Source organism: Oncorhynchus mykiss, chromosome 11, assembly GCF_057628025.1.
Source record: "Oncorhynchus mykiss isolate SJ-2025 chromosome 11, ASM5762802v1, whole genome shotgun sequence".
Classification (NCBI taxonomy): domain Eukaryota; kingdom Metazoa; phylum Chordata; class Actinopteri; order Salmoniformes; family Salmonidae; genus Oncorhynchus; species Oncorhynchus mykiss.
Window position 1 is genome coordinate 45,714,650 of NC_143032.1, and position 21,286 is coordinate 45,735,935.

Below are 21,286 nucleotides of genomic sequence, written 5' to 3' on the forward strand. Positions count from 1 at the left end.
GGGAAACGGGGTGAATGGGTAGTTAGGAGGAGACAAGGCACAGCTGGGGGAAAGAGGGGGAGAAAAGGTAACCTAACAACGACCAGCAGAGGGAGACAGGGTGAAGGGAAAGGACAGAAACACACAACATGACAATACATGACACACTAGTTCCAAAAACATCCAGTGATTTTTCTATAGCCACATCATTCAACAGAAATACTGATAAATGTATCATAAATAATTGACCTCAGGATCTCGTTGCGGTATCTCTGTGCATTCAAATTGCCATTGATAAAATGCAATTGTGTTTGTTGTCTGTAGCTCATGCCTGCCTATACCATAACCCCACCGCCACCATGGGGCACTCTGTTCACAATGTAACCATCAGCAAACCGCTCACCCAAGCGACACCATACATGACTTCTGCCATCTGCCCGGTACAGTTGAAACTCTTAATCTGTGAAGAGTACACTTCTCCAGCATGCCAGTGGCCATCGAAGGTGAGCATATGCCCACTGAAGTCAGTTACAACGCTGAACTGCAGTAAGGTCAAGACCGTGGATCAGACAACAAGCCCACAGATGAGTTTGAACTGAGACAGTTTCTGGCAGTTTGTGCAGAAAATCTTCAGTTGTGCAAAACCACAGTTTCATCAGCTGTCTGGGTGGCTAGTCGAAGACGATCCTGCAGGTGATGAAACCGGATGTGGAGATCCTGGGCTGGCATGGTTACATGTGCTCTGCGGTTGTGAGTCCTCTTGGATGTACTGACAAATGCTCCAAAAATGACGTTAGAGACGGTTTATGGTAGAGGACTCACATTGAATTCTCTGGCAACAGCTCTGGTGGACATTCCTGAAGTCGGCATGCCAACTGCACGCTCCTTCAAAACTTGAGACGTCTGTGGCATTGTGTTGTTTGACAAAACTGCACATTTTAGAATGACCTGTGTAATAATCATGCTGTTGAATCAGCTGTTTAATATGCCACACCTGTCAGGTGGATGGAGTATCTTGGCAAAGGAGAAATGCTCACTAACAGGGATGTAAACACATTTGTGCACAGAATTTGAGAGAAGTAAGCTTTTCGTGCATATAGAACTTTTCTGGGATATTTTATTTCAGCTCATGAAACATAGGACCAACACTTTACATGCTGTGTTTGTATTTTTGTTTTATATATATATATATATATATATATATATATATATATATATATATATATATATATATATATATATATATATTTTTTTTTTACCTACACTGGTCCTAAAATCAAATGGGTAAATGAAATATTTTATGACCATCTTAAAACAATTCCATATGTTAGCTTAGTAGATATTGCGATCTAAGGGCTTAAACCTACAGGAGTTTTAACTAGTCTGACCATCGTCCCACTGCAGAATCATGTCCTCCTAGAACTTCAGAGTCAGCGTTAGAGTGTGATCTTAATGTGCAGTTATGTGGGCAGGGTGGAAAAACTGCATCAGCATATTGCAGAGTGTGCAAAAAAGAACCCCATCAACTATGAAACTGTCTAAAGCTCCCCTATGCACACATACACACGTGCGTGTGCATCCCCCGGCCCACATTCACACTCACACAAAGTAACACGTACAAAGTAACACACACACAAAGCAACATTCACACACAACAAGGAGAGAGCTCTGCAGGCAACTGAGAGAAAGGCCATGTCATACAATCAACAAAGGACAGTTACGCCTTGATCAGCTTTATTGAAATAATGCTGAGTAATAAATTCTACAATCAAAATGTTTCTATATTTTTAAAATACCAAAACCTGTGAACCAGATATATTAACTTGGGGACAGGTCGAAACACATATTATATATTTATGGACATTTAGCTAGTGTGCTGTTTCTTCTTCTTCTTCTGTGGATTTTACAGTATATGGCAGTTGGCAGTCAACTTTAAGGAGCATTACTGCCACAAACTGGACAGATGTTCTTCCAATCACCCACGTGGGTTACTATACTCCTTAAAACCAATGATTAGATGGGAGCAGCTGGTCCACATTAAGCAGGTGAGGAGTTTTTGTATGGTTCCATCTCCACTCTGTAAGGCAAAGTGGCCTGGTCATTCCTGGGATAAGGAGGAGGGAAACTCCCATTGGATATTTTTGTGATCATTTGGAAAATTGAGCAGTGTTTATTTGTTTTCTCTCTGATGACACTGGATGTTTGCAAGGTCAGAATATAATTATAATAGTAACCATCAACTGTAACAATGTATTTGAGAGCCAACAATTGCTCATTCTGCAAATGTATTTATGTTTTCAATAAACATTGAGACAAAATATAGTTAACATGTTGTCAACAGTCTAAGCCAACCCTGTCTGTTTTGTCCCCATAGTTGTGCACACGTCAGTTTTGTTGCTAAGCAACCAACCCAATCGATAGGCTGCCACTACGTCATCATATTGATCAAGTTGCTTTAACGTTCAGAAGAGGGTGAGTAAAGAGAGAAACGTTCATGTGTGCAAATAACACATGCGCAGAACGTGATTTGGATCTTAAAAGTTTCTAGGTGGAGGGGATTCTGTATTCGTAGCCTTAGCTGATAAAATAACTCAAGCTGAAAACATTTCTGTATAGAATCAGATTTAAAAAAGACATGTATGGCTCCCTAAATTCAATGGATGCTTGAACTTTTGTTTTCAACTTTAGAATGAACTTCACAAGGCACAACTAAACCCTTTTTTGTGGAAGAGTTACTCCGAAATGGCCACCGTTCTCAGTGTTGTGTTGACTTTTTAGCCTGCTAATCTTAGTGTGCACAATGTTCAAGTTTGCTAACAAGGCTACTTAGCTATCATTGCTCCATTCTGACTATTTTGTAGTAACCAAAGAACGCATCTCACAACATGATCTACACTGCATAAACGTAAAAGCCCACTGGCCCCCAATATTGAAGAATCATCTTTTTCTGGGAGGTGGGCAATTATAATTTAACTAACAACGTAAAGGCCACCGAGTCTGAGAGTGGAACTCTCAGCAAACTCTGAGGTGGGGATGCAGGCTGGGGACCACATGCTGTCAATAAATATACTTCTCTCAGGTAATAACTATTATAAGATTGCATTGCTCTTCAAATTCATGAACATGGGAATTGTGAACCACAACACCTTCTTCTTCTGGCGAGAAGATGCATACTGTCTTGACACCATCAACGAGTACTGGGAGGACAAAGGAAAGGAATCAATTGAAAGACTTGGTGAAAAAAGAGGTGTGATTGTACTTGGTAAGCCCAGAGGATCTTATTCCCTTTCTATAACATAAAAATTGTTTAAAAACTTGTTGAGGATAGGGGGCAGTATTTTCACTTTGGATGAATTGCGTGCGCATAGTGAACTGCATCCTACTCTGTCTTAGATTGCTAATATATGCATATTATTAAAACACTCTGAAGTTTCTAAAACTGTTTGAATTATGTCTGTGAGTATAACAGAACTCATAGGGCAGGCAATCTTCCAAACAGGAAGTGAAATTCTGAATGCGGGTCTACTTTTAAGTCATCGCCGCTTCACTTCCAAATAAGATATGGATCTGTTAGCACTTCCTACGCCTTCCACTAGTAGAACGTGGAATGGAGCCTCTGGTGTGAACTTTGACCGAATGGGAGGGGAATGAGTCACTGTCCCGACAGAATGCCATTTCCTGGTTGCGCATTTGTCTGTAGATATCACCATCGTTCCATTTGGCTGCAGATGAAAACGTATGCTCCGGTTGGAACGTTATTGGATATATCTGAAAACAACATCTTGAAGATTGATTCTCTACTTAGTTTGACCAGTTTATTCGACCTGGAATATATCTTTTTGAAATTTTCGTCCGAGCGTCAGCTTTTGGGCACGTGAGCTGAAAGTGCTAGCAAATGCAGCTAATTGGACACTAGTATTGGACATTATGGAACAAAACAACGATTTATTGTGGAACTAGGACTCCTTGCACTGCATTCTGATGAATGATCATCAAAGGTAAGGGAATATGTATGATGTAATTTCTTATTTCTGTTGACTCCAACATGGCGGAGAAATATATTTACGTCTGAGCGCCGTCTCAGATTACTGCATGGTAGGCTTTTTTCGTAATGTTTAAAAAAAATCTGACACAGCGGTTGCATTAAGAACCAGTGTATCTTTAATTATATGTAGAACATGTATCTTTAGTCAAGTTTATGATGAGTATTTCTGTTATCTGGCGTAGCTCTCTGTAATTCCTCCGGATATTTTGGATGCATTTCTGAACATGGCGTCAATGTAAACCGAGATTTGTGGATATAAATATGCATATTATCGAACTAAACATAAATGTATTGTGTAACATGTCATATGAGTGTCATCTGATGAAGATTATCAAAAGGTTAGTGATTCATTTTATCTCTAATTCTGCTTTTGTGACTATCTTTGGCTGGGAAAAATGGCTGTGTTTTTTTTTTATTTGGTGGTCTAACATAAATATATGTTGTGTTTTCGCTGTAAAACATTTAAAAAAATCGGACATGATGGGTAGGTTAACAAGATATTTATCTTTCATTTGCTGTATTGGACTTGTTAATGTGTGAAAGTTAAATATTTTGAAATAATATTTTTGAATTCCCTGCACCTTTTCAGCTGAATGGGAAGGGGAGTCCCCTAGGGGAACTCCTCGCCATAACAAGTTTTAAGTATTGGCATTTTTCCAATTTTTGTTGACATAGAACCTGGAATTAGAATACATTTTTTAGGGGTTTGCATAATTTGATTTACACAACATGCCTACCACTTTGAAAATGCTAAATATTTTTATTGTGAGACAAACAAGAAATAACTTGAGCGTGCATAACTACTCATGATAACTATTCATCCCTCCAAAGTCAATACTTTGTAGAGCCACCTTCCGCAGCAAATATAGCTGCAAGTACCTTGGGGTATGTCTCCATAAGCTTGGCACATCTAGCCACAGGGATATTTGCCCATTCTTCAAGAGAAAACGGCTCCAGCTCTTTCAAGTTGGGTTCCACTGGTGTACAGCAATCTTTAAGTCATACCACAGATTCTCAATTAGATTGAGGTCTGGGCTTTGACTAGGCCCTTCCAAGATAATTAAATGTTACCCCTTAAACCACTCGAGTGTTGCTTAGGGTCATTGTCCTGCTGGAATGTGAACCTCCGTGAAAGTCTCAAATCTCTGAAAGACTGAAACAGGTTTCCCGCAAGAATATTCCTGTATTTAGCGCCATCCATCATTCCTTCAATTCGGACCAGTTTCCCAGTCCCTGCCAATGAAAAACATCCGAACAGCATGATGCTGCCACCACCATGCTTCACTGTGGGGATGGTATTCTCGGGGTGATGAGGTGTTGGGTTTGCGCCAGACATACAAAAAGCTCACTTTTAGTCTCATCTGACCACCTTCTTCCATAGGTTTGGGGAGTCTCCCATGTGCCTTTTGGCGAACACCAAACATGTTTGCTTATTTTTTCTTTAAGCAATTACTTTTTTCTGGCCCCTCTTCTGTAAAGCCCAGCTCTGTGGAGTGTATGGCTTAAAGTGGTCCTATGGACAGATACACCAATCTCTGCTGTGAGGCTTTGCAGCTCCTTCATGGTTATCTTTAGTCTCTTTGCTGCCTCTCTGATTAATGCCCTCCTTGCCTGTTCTGTGAGTTTTGGTGGGCGGCCCTCTCATGGCAGGTTTGTTGTGGTGCCATATTCTTTAAATTGTATTAGTAATGGATTTAATGGTGCTCTGTGGGATGTTCAACGTTTCAGATGTTTTTTTATATCCCAACCCTAAACCGTACTTCTCCACATCTTTGTACCTGACCTGTTTGGAGAGCTCCATGGTCTTCATAGTGCCGCTTGCTTATTACTGTTTCAGACTCTCTGACCTTTCAGAACAGGTGTGTATATATACTGAGATCAAGTGACACTTAGATTGCACACTTTAACTAATTATGTGACTTCTGAAGGTAATTGGTGGCACCAGATCTTTTTTAGGGGCTTCATAGCAAAGGGGGTGTGTATAGATATGCACGCACCACTTTTACGTTTTTAATATTATTATTTGCTTTGAAAAAATATTTTTTTTTCATTTGACTTCACCAATTTGACTATTTTGTGTATGTCCATTACATGAATTTAAATTACAGTTGTAATGCAACAAAACAGGAAAAACGCCAAGGGGGATGAATACTTTTGCAAGGCACTGTAGGTACACAACAAATCAAATCAAATTGTACTTTGCAGAATACAACAGTTGTATACCTTACATTGAAATTTTTATTTACAAGCCCTTAAAACCTGTTATGGATGATGCGAATTTTCGCAGCTTTTTGTTAAAAATCGCGCAACATTTCAAAGTCCTGCTACTCATGCCAGAAATATAGTATATGCATATGATAAGTATGTGTGGATAGAAAACACTCTGAAGTTTCTAAAACTGGTTAAATCGGGTCTGTGGCTATAACAGAACGTGTTTAGGAGTAAAAATCCCTGGTAAAACTGTTCACCAAAAAAAAAAATATATATTCATCCGCCATTCAATCAATTGTTTAAGACGAGGGAAAATATATGCAAACCCCCTGTAAACGCCTACAGCTTCCACACGATGTCACCATTGCTATCATTATCAGAATCATTTATCCCTGGTTGCAACACAAATAGACCCCTCCCTTCTTCTGACGCACCACAGGATGTTGTGAAATGGAAAATATGGCCGATGTTTTCCAGACTTGCTGCTATCGAATACAGATCGCCCCGTGATCAATTTGATACATCATTAACGTTTATTAATACCTAAAGTTGGTTTAGAAACGTCGTTTGAAGTGATTTGTAAAAGTTTATAGGCGACTTTTGTAATTTTAAAAAGTGACGTTGCGTCTTGTAAATGGACTTTTTGCAGCATCAGACTGGCCTTCAGCAAATGACATTTTGGGTATACAATGACGGATTTAATCGGGAAAAATACCCAATTGTGATGTTTATGGGACATATAGGAGTGCCAACAAAGAAGCTCGTCCAAGGTAATGAATGTTTTATATTTTATTTCTGCGTTTTGGGTAGCGCCGGCTACCGCAAAATCTGTTGTTTACGTGTCGTGCTGGTATTTTGGGGGGTGCATGCTATCAGATAATAGCTTCTCATGCTTTCGCCGAAAAGCATTTTACAAATCTGACTTGGTGGCTAGATTCACAACAAGTGTAGCTTTAATTCAGTACCTGGCATGTGTATTTTAATGAAAGTTTGAGATTTAACGAGTACTAAGTAAAGTACTATAGGTGGCGCTCTGAAAATTCCGCTGAGCTATCCCTCTGCAGGGATCACCTCCATAAGAAGTTTTTAACCAACAATGCTTTAAGAAGTTTAAAAAAAAGTGTTAAGGAAAAAGTAGATACGTGGAAAATAAAAGTGACAAATAATTAAACAGCAGCAGTAAAATAACAATAGCGAGGCTATATACAGGGGGTACAGGTACAGAGTCAATGTGCGGTGGCACCGGTTAGTTTAGGTAAATGAGGTAATATGTACAAGTAGGTTGAGTTAAAGTGACTATGCGTACATACTAAACAGAGAGTAGCAGCAGCGTAATAGAGGGGTCTGGATAGCCGTTTGATTAGCTGTTCAGGAGTCTTAGGGGTAGAAGCTGTAGAGAAGCCTTTCGGACCTAGATTTGGCACTCTGGAACCTCTTGCGTTGCAGTAGCAGAAAGAACAGTCCATGACTAGGGTGGCTGGAGTCTTTGACAATTTTTGGGCCTTCGCCTGGTATAGAGGTCCTGGTTGGCAGGAAGCTTGGCCCCAGTGATGTACTGGGCCATACACACTACACTCTCTAGTGTCTTGCGGTCGGAGGCTGAGCAGTTGCCATACCAGGTGAAGAAACAGGTCAGGATGCTCTCGATGGTGCAGATGTAGAACCTCTTGAGGATCTGAGGACCCATGCCAAATATCTTCAGTCTCCTGAGGGGGAATAGGCTTTATCGTGCCCTCTTAACAACTGTCTTAGTGTGTTTGGACCATAATAGTTTGTTGGTGATGTGGACACCAAGGAACTCTCATCCTGCTCCACTGCAGCCCTGTCGATAAGAATGGGGGCGTGCTCGGTCCTCCTTTTCCTGTAGTCCACAATCATCTCCTTTGTCTTGATCAAGTTGAGGGAGAGGTTGTTGTACTGGCACCACATCGCCAGAACTCTGACCTCCTCCCTGTAGGCTGTCTTTTTCAATGTTGGTGATCAGGCCTACCACTGTTGTGTCATCGGCAAACCAGTCATGCCTGACCAGGGAGTAAAGGAGGGGACTGCTGAGCACACACACCTAGGGGCCCCCGTGTTGAGGATCAGAGTGGTGGATGTGTTTGGGGACGGCCCGTCAGGAAGTCCAGTATCCATTTGCAGAGGGAGGTGTATAGTCCCAGGGTCCTTAGCATAGTGATGACCTTTGAGGGCACTATGGTGTTGAACGCTGAGCTCTAGTGAATGAATAGCATTTTAACATAGGTGTTCATTTTGTCCAGGTGGGAAAGGTTAGTGTTGAGTGCAATAGAGATTGCATCATCTGTGGATCTGTTGAGGCGGTAAGCAAATTCGAGTCGGTCTAGGGTTTCTGGGATAGTGGTCTTAGTGTGGGCCACTACCAGCCTTTCAAAGCAATTCGTGACTACAGAAGTGAGTGCTACGGGTTGGTAGTAATTTAGGAAGGTTATTTTAGTGTTCTTGAGCACAGGGACTATGGTGGTCTGCTTGAAACATGATGGTATGACAGAATCAGTCAGTGAAGACACTTGCCAGTTGGTCAGCGCATGCTCGGAGTACATGTCCTGGTAATCAGTCTGTGAATGTTGACCTGTTTAAAGGTCATACTCACATCGGCAACGGAGAACGTAATAACATAGTCGTCTGGAACAGCTGATGCTCTCATGCATGCTTCAGTGTTACTTGCCTCGAAGCGAACATAGAAGTTGTTTAGCTTGTTTGGTAGGCTTCTGTCATTGGGTAGCTCGTGGCTGTGCTTCCCTTTGTATTCTGTCATAGTTTGCCAGCCCTGCCACATCCAAAGAAGGTACTAGCCCGTGTAGTATGTTTTTGATCTTAGTACTGTATTGGTTCATCGTAGGGCATAGTGGGATTTCTTATAAGCTTCCGGGTTAGAGTCCCGCTCCTTGAAAGAGGCAGCTCTACCCTTTAGCTCAGTGCGGATGTTAACTGTGATCCATGGCTTCTGGTTGAGGTATGTACAGTTGAAGTCGGAAGTTTACATAGACCTTAGCCAAATACATTTAAACTCAGTTTTTCACAATTCCTGACATTTAATCCTGGTAAAAATTCCCAATATTAGGTCAGTTAGAATAACCACTTTATTTTAAGAATGTGAAATGTCAGAACAAAAGAAGGGAGAATTATTTATTTCATCACATTCCCAGTGGGTCAGAAGTTAACATACACTCAAATAGTATTTCGGAGCATTGCCTTTAAATTGTTTAACTTGGGTCAAACATTTTGGGTAGCCTTCAACAAGCTTCCCTCCATAAGTTCGGTGAATATTGGCCATTTCCTCCTGAAAGAGCTGTTGTAACCGGGTCAAGTTTGTAGGCCTCCTTGCTCGCACATGCTTTTTCAGTTCTGCCCACAAATGTTCTCTGGGAATGAGGTCTGGGCTTTGTGATGGCCACTCCAATACCTTGACTTTGTTGTACTTTTGCCATTTTTCCACAACTTTGGAAGTGTGCTTGTGGTCATTGGCCATCTGGAAGACCAATTTGCAACCAAGCTTTAACTTCCTGACTGATGTCTTGAGATGTTACTTCAATATATCCAGACCAGAGGACTCTCCCCATGTGAAGTTACAAACCGTAGTCAGGCTTTTTTTATGACGATATATGTCGATATAGGTTATGTCGATGTAGGACCCGTTTTATTGTTGGTATAGACACAACTTCACAAGGTATTTTGCTGTTGTTCTGGGATTGATTTGCACTTTTCTCACCAGGAGACAGAATCAGTACTGTCTTTTATTGATGGCGGTTATGATATCGTTTAGTACCTTGAGCGTGGCTGAGGTGCACCCGTGACCGGCTCGGAAACCAGATTGCACAGCGGAGAAGGTACGGTGGGATTCGAGAAGGTCAGTGACCTGTTTGTTGACTTGGCTTTCGAATACCTTAGATAGGCAGGGCAGGATGGATATAGGTCTGTAACAGTTTGGGTCCAGGGTGTCTCCCCTTTGAAGAGGGGGATGACTGCGGCAGCTTTCCAATCCTTGGGGATCTCAGACGATATGAAAGAGAGGTTGAACAGGCTGGTAATAGGGGTTGCGACAATGGCGGCGGATAGTTTCAGAAATAGAGGGTCCAGATTGTCAAGCCCAGCTGATTTGTGCGGGTCCAGGTTTTGCAGCTCTTTCAGAACATCTGCTATCTGGATTTGGGTAAAGGAGAACCTGGAGAGGCTTGGGCGAGTAGCTGCGGGCCGAGGTTGGAGTGGCCAGGAGGAAGGCATGGCCAGCCGTTGAGAAATGCTTGTTGAAGATTTCGATAATCATGGATTTATCGGTGGTGACCGTGTTACCTAGCCTCAGTGCATTGGGCAGCTGGGAGGAGGTGCTCAGAACAGTGTCCCAGAACTTTTTGGAGTTAGAGCTACAGGATGCAAATTCCTGCCTGAAGAAGCTGGCCTTGGCTTTCCTGACTGACTGTGTGTATTGGTTCCTGACTTCCCTGAACAGTTGCATATCGCGGGGACTATTCGATGCTATTGCATTCCGCCACAATATGTTTTTTGTGCTGGTCGAGGGCAGTCAGGTCTGGAGTGAACCAAGGGCTATATCTGTTCTTAGTTCTGCATTTTTTGAACGGAACATGCTTATCTAAAATGGTGAGGAAGTTACTTTTAAAGAATGACCAGGCATCCTCAACTGACGGGATGAGGTCAATATCCTTCCAGGATACCCGGGCCAGGTCGTTTAGAAAGGCCTGCTCGCAGAAGTGTTTTAGGCAGCGTTTGACAGTGATGAGGCGTGGTCGTTTGACTGCGGATCCGTAGCTGATACAGGCAATGAGGCAGTGATCGCTGAGATCCTGGTTGAAGACAGCGGAGGTGTATTTGGAGGGCCATTTGGTCAGGATGACGTCTATGAGGGTGCCCTTGTTTACAGATTTAGGGTTGTACCTGGTGGGTTCCTTGATGATTTGTGTGAGATTGAGGGCATCTAGCTTAGATTGTAGGACTGCCGGGGTGTTAAACATATCCCAGTTTAGGTCACCTAACAGAACAAACTCTGAAGCTAGATGGGGGGCAATCAATTCACAAATGGTGTCTAGGGCACAGCTGGGAGCTGAGGGGGGTCGGTAAGCAGGAGACAACAGTGAGAGACTTATTTCTGGAGAGAGTAATTTTTAAAATTAGTAGTTCGAACTGTTTGGGTATGGACTTGGAAAGTATGTCATTACTTTTCAGGCTAACTCCTCCCCCTTTGGCAGTTCTATCTTGACGGAAAATGTTATAGTTGGGTATGGAAATCTCAGAATTGTTGGTGGCCTTCCTAAGCCAGGATTCAGACACGGCAATGACATCAGGGTTAGCAGACTGTGCTAAAGCGGTGAGTAAAACAAACTTAGGGAGGAGGCTTCTGATGTTGACATGCATGAAAAAAGGCTTTTTCGATCACAGAAGTCAACGAATGAGGGTGCCTGGGGACATGCAGGGCCTGGGTTTACCTCCACATCACCCGCGGAACAGAGGAGGAGTAGTATGAGGGTGCGGCTAAAGGCTATCAAAACTGGTCACCTAGAGCGTTGGGGACAAAGAATAAAAGGAGCAGCTTTCTGGTAGATGTATGTATGGTAGAATATATTCAGGGCATAATGCGCAGACAGGGGTATGGTGGGGTGTGGGTACAGCGGAGGTAAGCCCAGCCACTAGGTGATGATAAAAGAGGTTGTATCTCTGGACATGCTGGTTGTAATGGGTGAGGTCACTGCATGTGTGGGAGGTGGGACAAAGGAGGTATCAGAGGTATGAAGAGTGGAACTAGGGGCTCCATTGTAAACTAAAACAATGATAACTAACCTGAACAACAGTATTCAAGGCATATTGACATTTGAGAGAGAAATACAGCGAGGCATACAGTAATCGCAGGTGTTGATTGGGAGAGCTGGGTAAAACAGCAGGTGAGACAACAACAGCAGGTAAAATGACATTGACTAGGGAGAGAGGGTCGGATTAACTACACACAGAGCCTGAGTTCGCGACTGGGACCGACAGATAAAAACATAAACAAACAGAATGGAGTACCGTGATTAATGGACAGTCCAGCAGGCATCAGCTTTGTAGCCAAGTGATCACAGTGTCCAGCAAGCATCAGCTATGTAGCCAAGTTTACAGCAAGGATCCGGTGGAGTTTTGGGCTCTAGCCGTGTTTGAGTGTGGTTCGGGTGAACAGCTGAGGAGGCCGGGAAGTAGGCCTCAGGGATAGCTTCGGTACTGTGTGCAAGCTAGCTGTGAAGATCAGAAGTAGTGGTCCAGGGATTACGGCAGGAATTATGGTCAGATTTGCCAAAGAGCTTTGTACGCATTTCTCTGTGTGGAGTAAAGGTGGTCTACAGTTGTTGTTTTTTTGTTGCACATTTAACATGCTGGTCGAAATTAGGTAAAATGAATGAGTTTCCCTGCATTAAAGTGGAGGGAAACTGGCCACTAGGAGCGCCTCTGGATGAGCGTTGTCCTGTTTGCTTATGGCCATATACAGCTCATTGAGTGCAATCTTAGTGCCAGCCTCGGTTTGTGATGGTATACAGACAGCTACGAAAAATACAGATGAAAACTCTCTTGATAAATAGTGTGGTCTACAGCCTATCATGAGATACTGTACCTCAGGTGAGCAAAACCTCGAAACTTCCTTAGATTTATGCACAAGCTGTTGTTTACAAATATACAGTATATGAAAATTCCCTCTTACATCATATAAGTTGTGCAATTGTCATGGCTGTCGTAAGAAGTGGACCAAGGTGCACCGTGGTGAGCGTACATTTTACTTTTATTATAATGTCGCCAACAAAACAAGAAACGACCGTGAAGCTTAACAGGGCTAAGTACCACTAACAAAGATAACTACCCACACTGAAAGGAGGGAAAAAGGGCTACCTAAGTATGATTCCCAATCAGAGACAACGATAGACAGCTGTCCCAGATTGAGAACCATACCCGGCCAAAACCTAGAAATAAAGAAACATAGAATGCCCACCCCACACCCTGACCTAACCAAATAGAGAAATAAAACGGCTCTCTAAGGTCAGGGCGACAGTAATGCTTAAGTGGTGCTTTACCCCAATAATGGAGGAGTCATATATATTTTCCTGTCAGATGACTGATGCTCATACAATAAGGAAGTAGTGGGTTAATTGCTGGTCAACGTAAAACGGTTGAAGTTGTTTTCAAGAAACGACTCAAAACAAATTAAAATTCTGTTGTAAGCAGCTTTGGATCTGAAATTCAAACTTAATGGGACGATTTTAATGAGAAATGCTATCTCCATCAATTATACCACTTAGGTAGCAGGAACTATTTTTGTGCCATCCTTTTCCATCAGAACAGATAGTGAAGAAAAACTCTGGGAAATGGGGAAGAAATGAATTTCCTATTAGCTCTAATTACTTCTCCCATTTATCCTTGGGAATGACATGAAGATTAATAAAGCACTACATTATTTTAATCAAGGTTATTTATTTAAATGAGTGATCTTACTCTACTTATATTACTGCATTCATCTTTATATCATTTTTTTTCTCGTAATTTTGAGCCTTCATAACATCTATATAACACGTGTCAAGCATTCATAAGAAGTTTTTAAAAGTTGACTAATCGTATACGATCTTATGTGTGTTACAGATGACTGTGCATCCTGTTGTCATATGCTGCAATGTCAACTGTTATAACAACTGCTATAACAAAGTCTGCATGAAAACTTCTAGAATATGTTATTACATGCACTGGCGTACCGGACATGCAAGGCAGGTTGGGGCGGGGGGGAGGGGGTTTGGGCAGGTCCTCAAAGAGTAATTCATAAATCTAATTTCAATATGTACGTACTACATACTACAACTTTGGATTGGAGATGTTTGATGTGAGTCTGGAAGGAGAGTTTACAGTCTAACCAGACACCTAGGTATTTGTAGTTGTCCAAATTTTATTCTAAGCCAGAACCCTCCAGAGTAGTGATGCTGAACAGTCGGGCAGGTGCAGACAGCGATCGGTTGAAGAACATACATTTAGTTTTCCTTGTATTTAAGAGCAGTTGGAGGCCACAGAAGGAGAGTTGTATGGCATTGAAGCTCGTCTGGAGGGTTGTTAAAACTTGTTATGACTGCAATCCCGTTAACGGGATAATTGTCATCAACAACCGCTGAAAAGCATAATGCTACATTCAATGAATATCACAAAAAAATATTTATATTCATGAAATCACAAGTGCAATATAAGAAAACACAGTTTAGCCTTCTGTTAATCCACCTGTCATGTTAGATTTTGAAATGATGCTTCACAGTGAAAACAATCCAAGCATTTGTGTAAGTTTATCGATCGCACGACAAAACATTATGTACACTTAGCATTAAGTAGCTTGGTGACGAAAATCAGAAAAGCAATCAAATTAATCGTTTACCTTTGATGATCTTCAGATGTTTTTACTCAAGAGACTCCCAGTTACAGAACAAATGTTGCTTTTGTTCCATAAAGATTATATTTATATCCAAAATACCTCTGTTTGTTTGGCGCGTTATGTTCAGAAATCCACAGGAAAGAGTGGTCACGACAACGCATACAAATTCCAAATAGTTTCCATAATGTCCACAGAAACATGTCAAACATTTTTTATAATCAATCCTCAGGTTGTTTTTAAAATATATAATCGATAATATATCAACCGCAAATGTCTTTATCAGTAGGAGAGGGAAAAGCAATGGCTGTCCAAACTCAGTTGCGCGAGCAAAACTCATGCGAACACTTGACGTGATGTGTTTCTCCTTCTGGTTTAAAACTTCAATAGCAAATGACTCTATTTCCGCTGGAGCTTACTACATGGGTTGGTCTTGCAACACATAAACTTGACCTATTGCCATTTACCTCAGCTCATTGGCTATCTACCCAGCTATATTTCAAGACGATCAGTGGTCATTGGGTTAAAAGACAGTCAATCAACGAAACAGCTGGCAAATCACTGGTGTACAATGATGTCATGGCTTGTTGTCTTCAAATCGGTTTCTTTCAGTCAATACGTCCCGCAAAATGGCCCATCACGTTTGATTGTGTTACAAACAAACCAGTTGATTGCAGTGAAACCAAACATGACTGGAAAAGTCACGTTCTGTGTGGGTTATTTACCTGGAATGTGTCGTCAAAAATGGAATAAGACGGAATTCACGACACAAGCGGTTCACAAAATGTTTCGTATTAGGCAATAAAAACGGATTTTATCAAACAAAATATAATTCATTGTGTAGCAATGAGCATTGGAATTGCGAACAGCGGAAGATCGTCAATGGTAAACGATTTATTTTAATGCAGTTTGTGATTATGTTACGCCTGTGCTGGTTAAAATTGTTGTTTTTTATGGGACTCTATGCTCAGATAATCGCATCGTATTCTTTCGCAATAAATCATTTTTTAAATCTGACAACGTAGTTAGATTAGCAAGATTCTAGGCTTTCGATACATGTGAGACACTTGTATTTTCATGAATGTTTAATATGACTATTTATGTAGCGATCACAGATCACCGTATGTTGTGGAATTTCAGCCCGCTAGCTGGTTCCGTGCGCCGAGAAGTTAACCAGGTAGGCTAGTTGAGAACAAGTTCTCATTTACAACTACGACCTGGCCAAGATAAAGCAAAGAAGTGCAACCCAAACAACAACACAGAGTTACACGTGGAATAAACAAACATACAGTCAATAATAAAATAGAAAAAGTATATTTACAGTGTGTGCAAATGAGGTAGCATAAGGGAGGTAAGGCAATAAATATGCCTTTGTTGCGAAATAATTACAATATAGAAAGTAAACACTGGAGTGATAGATGTGCAGAAGATGAGTGTGCAAGTAGAGATACTGTGGTGCAAAGGAGAAAAATAAATAAAATAAATAACAGTATGGGGATGAGGTACTTGGATGGGCTATTTACAGATGGGCTATGTACAGGTGCATCATGCTGTTGCAAGCAATCACTCAACTTTGTGGGGAATATGACCATAAAACGCAAATTTGAAAGTCGCTTAACCTGTGATGCACTAATTGATTCAGGCTTGACATAATCGCTCATCTCTCAGACCTTGTTCAATGATCTCAAAAGGGCTGTGAACCCAGCTAAACGTTGGTAAAAAATAGAACGATGCGACACTAAACTTTGAGGATTCACTCAGACTACCTCTCCTCTCATGCTGAAACTACACTTCCAAAACGTATTTCTACACTGCCTTCTCCTAACGCTGGCTGCAACACAGTCACCCACAAGGAGTATCTGTCGACAGGACCCCTTTGGAAAAATACGTTTTGAAACTTCTTGGTGCAGAATCTGACTCAAGCAGATATTACTATATCTCGTCACATTCAATCAGCAAACCTGATTGACTTTTCTTTTAATTGTTTTGAGCCAGCAGTCTCTGAGTGAGAAACTTCCCTCCTCCTTGTAGTCATGCGATACTGTAGCTAAAATGAACTTCTCTTGTCGTTCGCAAGCACAACGGCCATCTCAGGAAAGAAAGCATCAACGTTCAGAGTGGACTCTGCTTTCGACGATACATTTTCCACTTTGAGGGAGACTGAAACCCCTTAAAATGCAGCTAACGCCGTCTGTCCCACCATTGAGCCGGTGACTCCAAATATTGAAACACTGTGCGGAATCGCCGAAAGATATCCTCGTCTTAGTCCGCAAGTACTGGAACGATTGCCAAACGCGGACGCAATGGTGAATGGCAGGCCACGATAGCCACGGAGAGTTTTGAAACGCCTTCATCAAACAATACTGTTGCACGGCGCAGCAGTGACATGGCAGGTGATGTTTTGAAACAAATACTGCTTCGCATACAAGCCTGTGAATTATATGCATTACAGCTTGATGAGTAAACAGACGGGCCTGGCACAGTTCCTGGTATATGTCCGTTATGTTATAGGGGGTCAATTAAGGAAGACATCCCCTTCTGCAATCCACTGGAAACCAGGATAATAGGAGAGAATATTTTTAAAGTACTGGACAGCTTTGTGACGTCAAATGGACTTTGGTGGTCAAGATGTGTTGGTATCTGTACTGATGGCGCAAAAGCCATGACAGGGAGACATAGTGGAGTGGTAAGTGCGTGCAAGCAGTTGCTCCCGACATCACTTGGGTACACTGTAGCATCCACCGAGAAGTTTGTGCTGCCGAGGGAACACCACAGTGAAAATTATTAACTTTAATAAAGCAAGGCCCCTGAACTTTTGTGTACTTTCTGCGCTATGCAATGATATGGGCAGCGACCATGTAACACTTTTATCACATACAGAAGTTATCAAGGGGCAAAGTATTGACACGTTTTTTTAAATTGAGAGACGAGCTTGAAGGTTTCTTTACTGTCCATAATTTTCACTTGTCTGACCGCTTGCATAATGATGAGTTTCTCACACGACTGGCCTATCTGGGTGTGTTTCTACTCGCCTGAATGATCTGAATCTAGGCTTACAGGGACTCTCCGCAACTATTTTTAATGTGCGGGACAAAATTGAGGCTATGATTAAGAAGTTGGAGCTCTTTTCTGTCTACGTTAACAAGGACAACACACAGGTCCTCCATCATTGTATGATTTATTTTTGTGCAAATGAACTCAAGCTTACGGACAATGTCAAATGTGATATAGTGAAGCACCTGAGTAAGTTGGGTGCCCAATTACGCAGGTACTTTCCCAAAATGGATTACACAAACAACTGGATTCGTTACCCCTTTCATGCCCTGCCTCCAGTCCATTTACAAATATCTGAACAAGAGAGCCTCATTGAAATTGCAACAAGCATTTCTGTGAAAATTGAAATTAATCAGAAGCCACTGCCAGATTTCTGGATTGGGCTGCGTTCAGAGTATCCTGCCCTGGCAAATAGCGTTGTTAAGACACTGATGCCCTTTGCAACCATGTGCCTATGTGAGAGTGGATTCTCGGCCCTCACTAGCATGACAACTAAATTCAGGCACAGACTGTGTGTGGAAAATGACTGAGACTCTCTCCAATGCAACCCAACATTACAGAGTTATGTGCATCCTTTCAAGCACACCCTTTTCATTAATCTGTGGTGAGTTATTCACAATTTTCGATGAACAAATAAGGTTTTATATGTAAGATGGTTAAATAAAGAGCAAAATTATTGATTATTATTATTTTATTATTTGTGCCCTGGTCCTATAAGAGCTCTTTGTCACTCCCCCCGAGCCGGGTTGTAACAAAACTCACACTCATTCTTATGTTTAATAAATGTATTGTATAGTGTCTGTGTGGCAGGCTTACAATGATGGCAAAAAACAACATTTGAGAGTGCGCTGGCCCTAGTGCTAGAGAGCTGGCGGTTGAATGTTTGAAGGGGTACGGGACTATAAAAAGTTTGGGAACAACTAGACTAGAGGATAGTATGGTGCTGGTGGAAAGCAATGGCTGTCAACAACACCTGACTCTGTACTTCAGGCCGCTGCCACAGTTCAACCAGTACCAGCACTTCAGGTGAATATAATTTTCATTGCATTGTATGAGGTTATTCTTCTTAACTAAACTTGATAGGTGAATTAAGGTTATGCAAGGATGTAATGTCTTCTAAAATGTTTTGATATTTCCTGTTTTACAGCTTCAATGCTCTGGAGCCTGGTGTTGTTGTCGCCAAGGAGCGTTTGGACTGTCAGGACCAGGTTTCAGCTGCTGCACATCTCTGACATCCTTCCTCCCATAGAAGGTCTGCCTGTACAAGCACCACCTGGACTGGACACAGCTAGACAAACTTATATTTTTGAGAAGATCAGGGAGTTTTGTGATAAAGAGGCTATGGACATCACATGCCCTGCAGCAAAGTCAAGGGCAGGACAGAAACAGGCTCTCCGAATATAGATTCCCTTGTTGATGCGTGGTTAGGACGGATCAGTCATCAGCACTATCTGAGGTGCCTCTATTCAAATTACTCTGTCCTAACACACACGTTGGTGCTACATACCCTTTATCCTGCTGCTCAGCCACTTTACCCCTGATTGCATGCATATAAATACCTAATCTATCACTGATATTGATATTGTTCTTGTACATTGTCACGACTTCCACCGAAGGTGGCTCCCCTGCCTGTTCGGGCTGCGCTCGGCAGTCGTCGTCGCCGGTCTTAGCTGCCACCGATCCTCTTTTCCTTTTCTGTTTGTTGTCTTATTGGTTGCACCTGTTTCTTGTTTGAGTTTTGGTCCCGCCTGCTTTTGTGCGGGCTTATTCTCTGTTAGTCTAGGTTGGCTGCGTGTTATGTTCACTGACTGTTTGGTGTCCAGTTTTGGGTTGGATATATTTGTTTTCGCCTGACGTTTTTGGCGTTACTTTTAGATACCGTAATAAAGTTTGGTTTGGGTCTGCTCTCTGCACTTGACTCCGCACCCACCACTCCTGCCTGTGTGACATACTGTACTGTATATTTATTTATATTGATGCTATCAATTTCTTATATTGCTACAGAGCAAGTAACAATTTGGCTGTACCATTCACACCTACTGTAGAGACCCATCCACTTGGCAATATGTGGCTAGTGTCAGGATTTGGCCAGGATTGTTCCGGTTTTGGCCACTAGATGCCCCCATTGTGCTTTTTTTACCCTTTTGTTTTCCCCTGTTTCCAGATTATTATTTGCACCTGTGCCTCGTTTCCCTTGAATGTATTTAAACCCTTAGTTTTCCTCAGTTCTTTGCTCTGTGTTTGAATGTTAGCACCCAGCCCCAGCGAGGCAGTGAACATTTTTTCTCCAGTTGGACTCGCTTGTGGTACTCTGTTTTTGTTCTCGTTAATTTATTTTTGATTATCTTTTGAGGCTTTTCCATGCTGTACCTACCACCTTGTGGATTTACCTTTTCACTTGGAGGATTACCTTTTTCTCTTGGAATTACTTTTGATGTTGTGGATTTACATTTTTGCCTGAAGTACTTTCCTTTTTACTTTATTAAAACACCGTCTCAAGTACTGCTGTGTCTGCCTCATCTTCGTGGCTCAGTTTTTTAAGTGACTGTTTCTCACACCGGCGACCCGAGTTCGGAGTTTCTGTTTACCTGGAATATTTCCTTATTATGGGCTGCTACTTTTACCACTAAGTTTTAATCTTTACTACACTTCTCACTGTTTATCAAATTACCTCACATGTGAATCCTTAAAAAGATGGGTGGGGCTGGCTTAAGAGGGTGAGAACACTGTGTAGACAGAGTGCTCTCCAGTTGCTACCAAAACGTTCAAAAGCCATTTTCTCAAATGTGAGTTGACAAGTTTATCAACTTTCAAAAAATTACTTTCCCATTGTTCCTCAAATGAAGTGTAGCTCTAAGTCTCTACTTTTATTCAATGTAAAAAAACACAATGGGCCTCAGGTACTCGTCACAGTATTTCTGTGCATTCAAATTGCCATCGATAAAATGCAATTGTGTTCGTTGTCCATAGCTTATGCCTGCCCGTACCATAACCCCATCAAAAACATGAGTCACTCTATTGACAACGTTGACATCAGCAAACCGCTCACCCACACGACGCCATACACATCATCTGTGGTTGTGAGATCAATTGGACGTACTGCCAAATTCTCTAAAAAAACTTTAGAGGTGGCTTATGGTAGAGAAAGAAACATTCAATCGTCTGGCAACAGCTCTGGTGGACATTCCTGCAGTCAGTATGCCAATTGCACACTCCCTTAAAACATGAAACATCTGTGGCGTTATGTTGTGTGACAAAACTGCACATTTTAAAGCAGCCTTTTATTATCCCCAGCACAAGGTGTACCTGTGTAATGATCATGCTGTTTAATCATCTTCTTGATATGCCACACCTATCAAGTGGATGGATTATCTTGGCAAAGGAGATATGCTTACTAACAGGGATGCAAACAAATTTGTCCACAAAATTTTTGTACTTTTCTGGGATATTTTATTTCAGCTCATGAAACATGGGATCAACACTTTACATGTTGCATTTATATTTTTGTTTAGTGTAATTCGCTGAAACAAATTGACAGTTTGCAGATACTATGAAAAGTTATTTAGAGCTCTTGTGTCAGCGAATCATTTAGCTGAAATCGG

At 41.7% G+C, this 21,286-nt stretch overlaps 1 long non-coding RNA gene across 1 annotated transcript; it reads left to right on the top strand.

Moving 5' to 3' along the window:
- The first annotated feature begins 6,687 nt into the window (after positions 1-6,687).
- On the top strand, positions 6,688-20,186 carry LOC149979596 (uncharacterized). Its single transcript, XR_016484496.1, has 2 exons — positions 6,688-7,005; positions 18,832-20,186. It is a non-coding gene; the product is annotated as an uncharacterized LOC149979596 (long non-coding RNA).
- Positions 20,187-21,286: the final 1,100 nt, after the last annotated feature.